The sequence below is a fragment of the Lepidothrix coronata genome, unplaced genomic scaffold (assembly GCF_001604755.1).
Source record: "Lepidothrix coronata isolate B3197 unplaced genomic scaffold, Lepidothrix_coronata-1.0 Scaffold39, whole genome shotgun sequence".
NCBI lineage: Eukaryota > Metazoa > Chordata > Aves > Passeriformes > Pipridae > Lepidothrix > Lepidothrix coronata.
In genome coordinates, this window is record NW_016690219.1 from 270,538 (window position 1) to 276,649 (window position 6,112).

Here is a 6,112-nt window from a genome sequence, read left to right on the forward strand (position 1 = left end):
ACACTGGAGGAATGACTTTTATATAAGAGGAGAGCACTTCTGGCTCAAGTCTAGCCTGGATATTGACTGCTGGCAGTTTGCTTCTGTATAGATTCATCAGTATTGATTTTTGTTCCAAGTTTCAGATATGCATATGTATCACTTTCCAAGCATCAGTCTCCTACAGACATTCCAGCTCTTCCACAACTAATATCTGAGCTCTTCACATGCATGAGCACCACCCCTATCCCAACAGGCCTGGGGTTCTGAGACAGATAAAGAGGAAGTGTTTGTATTTTTTTTACAAAAATGGTAAAATGTAAATAAATACAGTTTTAGCAAAGGGATGATGAAAAACCTCCCATGAGTTTCTCTTTTCCAGCTGTAGAGAAGTATACAGTGGAAACAGATTGCCAACTTTCCATTTCCCACAGTGTAACAACAGTTTAATTCAGAGATATGTACAGTGAATACTGGGAGTGAAACTAGTTACTGATCTTGAACAAAACACCCTTCTGAAGGAAAGCACTTGCTTATTTAGACTGAAAACAGACACCAGACAATATGCTGACCAGTGTCCTACTAAGCGTGTTTGAGCTTCGATTCACCAAAGTGGTTCCTACTTTCCAAGCAGTGAGAGCAGTAAGTGCTTCACATCTTTGCAAAACCTCCTCTCTCCAATTCAATGCCCCACATCAGAGGCACCTGAGACACCTGTGCTCTTTGACTTATCTGCAGACTAATCCTCCCCACCCACACATGCGCATACAAAATGGAAATAACAATTAAATCTATCTACATAAATACAGCTCTTTGAAAGGTGCTAATGATGCTACTGCCTGAATCAGGAGAACACTTACACACAGCACACACTCACATCCAAGTTGCATCGGGAGAGGAGTTTTAAAGTTTGGGTACAATATCAGGTTGCATTGAGAGGATTANAGATGAACTTTAAAGATCCCTTCCAGCCCAAACTACTCTGATTCCATGATTCTTCCTTGGGAGTCCCCAGCACACAGCCTGCCCGTTGTAAAAACAACAGGGCACTGAAGTCCTGCTGTATTGACCTGAAATGATGCTTAAAGCACACAGAGAACAGACAATGTAGTCAAGAACTGAGCCTGGGCTCCTTACAGCCTCTGTGCCCTGCACTAGAAATGATGATGAAACATTTATTGATTGCAATGAAGCACTGCTGCACTGAGAGAGCTAAGGCAGGAGTCTACATGGCTTGATGTTTCAAATCTTTTGCCTCAATGTTTTTCCAGCTACAAAAAGATATGTATTTTTTCTCATGGGCAGAGATTTGGCAGCAGAGTTAAGTGAACCATAGGGCTGTTATAACTTAAACCCATCACTGGGAGCCCAGTGATGCAGGAGAAGGAGCTCTGTCTTTGCAAAATCCTAAAAGCACATATGACTACTGCATACTGCTTTTCCATTGAATTCCTGCAGGATCATGGGATAGGTTGTGGGCAACCTAACATCAGTGCTGTGTCATCTTCTCTGTTTATTTGGTGAATTCAGATTTTCATACATTAATGAAAAAGAGAAATTCAATAGATAATTCACTTGGGGAAAAAATATGCCTGGGACTCCAAGGCTGAGGAATTTAAATTAAAACTCTCTTTCAATAAATGCAACCCATTAAGAGCCTCTTAAATGTCTATTTGAATATTTCAATTTAAAATGTTAGTTAGAAAGAGTAAATAAAATATGCTTCAGTTCTTCAAATTAAATTTATCTTCTGTTAAAGTCCATTGAGAGACACCCCCAGGCTGAATTTTCTTTACATCTCATTTCTGCCCTGGGGTGTTTTCATAGCAGTCTGAGTCATCCAAAGCTCCCAAGCTGAATTAATTTCTGAATCTCAGAGTTGATATCCCACAGACAAAGCCATGTCTGTGATTCAGAAATGCACTGATTAATACAGAGCAGGAGGAATCCGGGCACTGCTGTTTGCTCTTGCCCATTTCCCCCAGCCCGCTGGAGCCAGCCTGGCTTCCTTCAGGTCCCACATGATGCTGGCTGGCACTGGGGCAATGCAGAGACCCGGCAGACGGGATGGGGAAGCCGTATGCCGTGGTGTGAGGGTCCTTTCCCTGTCCTTTCCCCATCCCAGCAGCCAGCAGCAGCTGCACACTTGGCACATCTCCAGAAGCAGCAGCCAGGACTTCTGCTGCAGCGATGCCCCTGTAAGCCTGGCCAGCGGTCCTTTGCTCATGCTACAGACTGTCAACAGCTCCATCCCTCCCTGGGGTTTGGCTCTAGCCCCTCCAGCCTGTCCTGGCCCTGCACAGAAGGTTCTTCCGCAGCTTGTTGCTTCTGTTTGCTTGGAGCAGCACTGAGATGGGTTAGGAGGAGGAGATCCTTCCTGGTAGGGTGGGTGAGGCACTCGCACCAGAGCCTCATATGGTGACAAGTGATGGTCCATAGTGAGCAAGCTCTACCACAGGATTTCTCCATCCTCTCTACGCTGATGAGGTACTCTAAGGAGCTGCACACACCAGCAGTGATGCCTCAGGCAGCTGGAATTTTCAGCATTTTTGACTCCTCTGCTTTTCCTGTGGATATGCAGCCAGTTTTTGGGCACCAGGCAGAGACACTTACCCTGTCCACTGAACAGAAGTACTGGTGGAGACATGTCAGAGTCCTCCATGAGCTCTGCAATTCCAGTCCTCAAATTGTCCTACACCTTCAGCTGGGCTTGGAAATGTTTCAGCTGCAGTGAGAGGTGCAAGCTAGGCTGTGCCAGGGCTCTGCAGCCACTGAGCAGGTCCTGTGGCAGGGCCCTCGGATGGTCGGCAAAGTGATCCTCCTGCTGCAGTTTGGGAGGTGGGCAGATGGTGCCATCAGGTTGATTAGCAGCACCAAAGACAGTTTGCCAAGAGCCTATTGATTTTCCAGAAGGGTGACAAATCTTCTCCTTATGTACCAACACTGAGCCTGAAGTAATCTGCTTATAGCAGGAGGGAAGTCAGCCTTCAGTGTGATTTAGGGAGGGCTGTGCTGCATCCAGACACACACTGAGTGCTGTTACACATTGCCTTAATAATTAATTAGCGATAAATAACATTTATGCTTAACACTAATTTGTAGCTGAGTTAGGGCAGCAGACTGAGTGCCAAGAGCAGATCTTGCACTGGGTGGATGGCTTCCCAATGAGTCAAAGTGAGTAAGGATTGACTCTGAGCTCTTCTCTCCAGGGGTCCTGGTGGATGACTGCATAGGGAAGAGACTGTGGTGCTGGCACTGTATTAACCTCTTTTCTTGATAGATTAAGAATCTGGGAAGATCTCCAGTTAACAGAGTTTACCAGATATGATGGTTTGCTATGGTCTTAAAGCAATTGGGTTGTGGCCAGACAGAAGCAAGGGACATCATGAAACACTGTCACCACCCAGAGCACCTCCCTCTCCACAGCCCCTCATGTTAGGCACTGTATGAACACCTAACAAAAAGACAGTGCTGAATTTGCAATCTCATCTCATGATCCACATGGCTATCATCACAGAACTGTGTCTGATAGGTGCTACCATGAGGCTTTTCCATATCTATCTAATTATAAAGCCAAATCTTATGAGAATTCAGTTGTCTGCATAGCAGTGGAAGAAAACAACAAGTTTGGTTTTGTGATGTTGGATCCTGCTCATTCCCAACCCCTCAGCCTTCCCTCTGTGGGCCCTGCTCCAGGCTGAAGCACTGGCTTGGTGAAGGGGATCATGGTGATGCTCTGACAACCATGGCAGAGGCTCTCCAAATCCTGTGGGCCTCCATCTCCAGTTATTGGGGAAGAAGCCAACATGCCCTTTCCCGAGATGAAGAGAAGCAAAAGTCTGAGCTGCCTCCATCTTATTTTCAAAGCATCATCATCTGTTGGCAATTTACTACTGATGCAGCATTTCCCAGGTTTACAGCAGGTCACTGGAAACGTACCTGGGCCCATTCATCATTTTTAATAGCCAAGCAGTGCTTAAGTGCAACATTAATTTAAATTTACCTTCCTACAGAATACTGGTGGACAGGGAGCCTTCCAAAAGATACATTTTTATTATCTCTCTCTTCTACCTTTGGCTGTTGATAAATATTTATTTAGGCTTACCCTGCCAGAGGCTTTAAATGCAGCCACATTTCACTTCCCTCCAGGGTAAGTGATGGCAGGCAGCTGTCCATGATGGGCAGAACTAAAAGGGCCTTCCCGTGATGGCTGGGGAGTGTGACTAAAGCCTGGCCACAGGAACATGGAGGTGGGAGGGAAGGAACCCCAAAAACCCCAGTGGGTCCCCACTGCAGCCCCTCTCAGGACTGTCCTGGGGAGCCTCAGCCCGGGGGACACCCAGTGCCCTGAGCTAAAGGGAAAGGCTCTTGGGGACTGAGAGGGGTAACTTATTGCCTCAGGGGTATGAGACGCAGTATGGGATGCAGAGGAGGAGCATCTTCGAATTGCATAGGACTGACTTTGGGATGGTTAGAGGAGGAATAACGCATGGGGAAAGGGAGGGATCTGGGTGGTTTGGGAAGGAAAAAGTGTGGGAAAACACAATGATAAAGGTGTAAAAGGGGCCCCTGGCATGTCAAGAGTTGACTGGTTGTTTTGTCTGCCTTGCTATGCTCGCCACATGGTCAGCAGGGTCTGTCTCCTCATTGAACTCCACTTCAGAGGCTTTTCCTGAGTGGGGGACTCTCTACTCTGTGTGCATATGTTTGTTGGAAGGGTTTGGGTGAATCAGTGGTGAATGTCAAGCTGGACTAAGTGGTGAGTAGGATAAGAGGCTTTTGAAAGGTAGATACCAAAGCAACCATAAGCCTGGTCTGGGTGCTGGAGGTATCAGAGGTCTGTGTGTTGGCTACTACCAGGAGGTCCTGGCCAGCTACTAAAAAGATCATGGGGTCTGGAAGTCAACTGAGAGACCTGTATGTGTTTGTGCCACAGCCAACTGGAGATGAGAGGATTCAAGGACCAAGTCTACTGTGTAGACTTGAGTGTCTCAGGCCAATGGCTAGAGGGATTCACATTGTATATATGTCTGTATAAGTTTATATATATTCTATTAATGTGTTTCATCATGATCAGCCAGAGAGCAGAACAGGATGAGGCCCTTGGAGCTGGTTGTGTCTCTGTGTGTAGAGTTTTTCTGTGGAACTGGTCGTGTATGTGCCCAGGTATGTGTTGAGTATCTGTGTTTGTGCTCATGTGCCTTCTGGGAACACATGCTGAGCCCCATTGCCAGCTGCACCTGGGGGCAGGGAGCCAGGGAGCTGTGTCACCCTTGCCTCTATGGGCCACTGGATTTAGCAGCCTGTGACAGTGACCTGTTCACTTGTGCTAACAGTTGGGTTGGAGCCAAGGATATCCTAATGTCTGAGCAAAAGGATTGAAAGGCAGAATATGTTCCTTTTAATGCCTTCAAGCTTGCAAACTCCCTCTCAAAGTTAGATGATGACAGGCAGCTAAATCCCTAGCTCCCAGCACCCGACACATCCACTTTGCAAGACTATTTGGTTCAGCCACACCTGAGCTGCCAAAGTTGGTCCCAATGTCATCAAACTGCTCTCAAACCAGTCATTGGTGTGATTAATGAGCGTTCCTCTACCAGCCTGTCCCCTCCACAGTCACAGCCTGAGGGATGTACTGAGACAAGTTCCCCCAAAAGCTGCCTCACCTTTACACAGGAGGTAGCTGGCATAAAGGACATGTTGGGGAACTGAGCAGACTGAAATGTGAACATATCAACAGCATGGAGGAACTTTCAGTGATGGACAAGCCCACCAGCAGAGATGGAGCTTTCAAGGCCTTAGGGACACAAAAAATTTAGTTTTGGCAAATAAATTGCAGTCCTTCTGCCTTTTCATATGCTACTCTGAGGTACTGTGGAGGAGTACCATGATCCAACTCTGTATTTCCATCAAAACATAATAACAAATTACAGCCTCTTGTATCACTTTGACATTCTCCGAGTGATTGCAGATACACTCTAAGCTCATGAATTATTTAAAACAGATGCAGTACCTTTGAAAGGGAATTTGATTAAGTGGCAAGATATTATGAAGAAAACTGAGACGAAAGCCTAAGAGAATCTATTTTCATAAAATATAACATGCTTCCTGTCTGATGATAATTTTGAGTAAA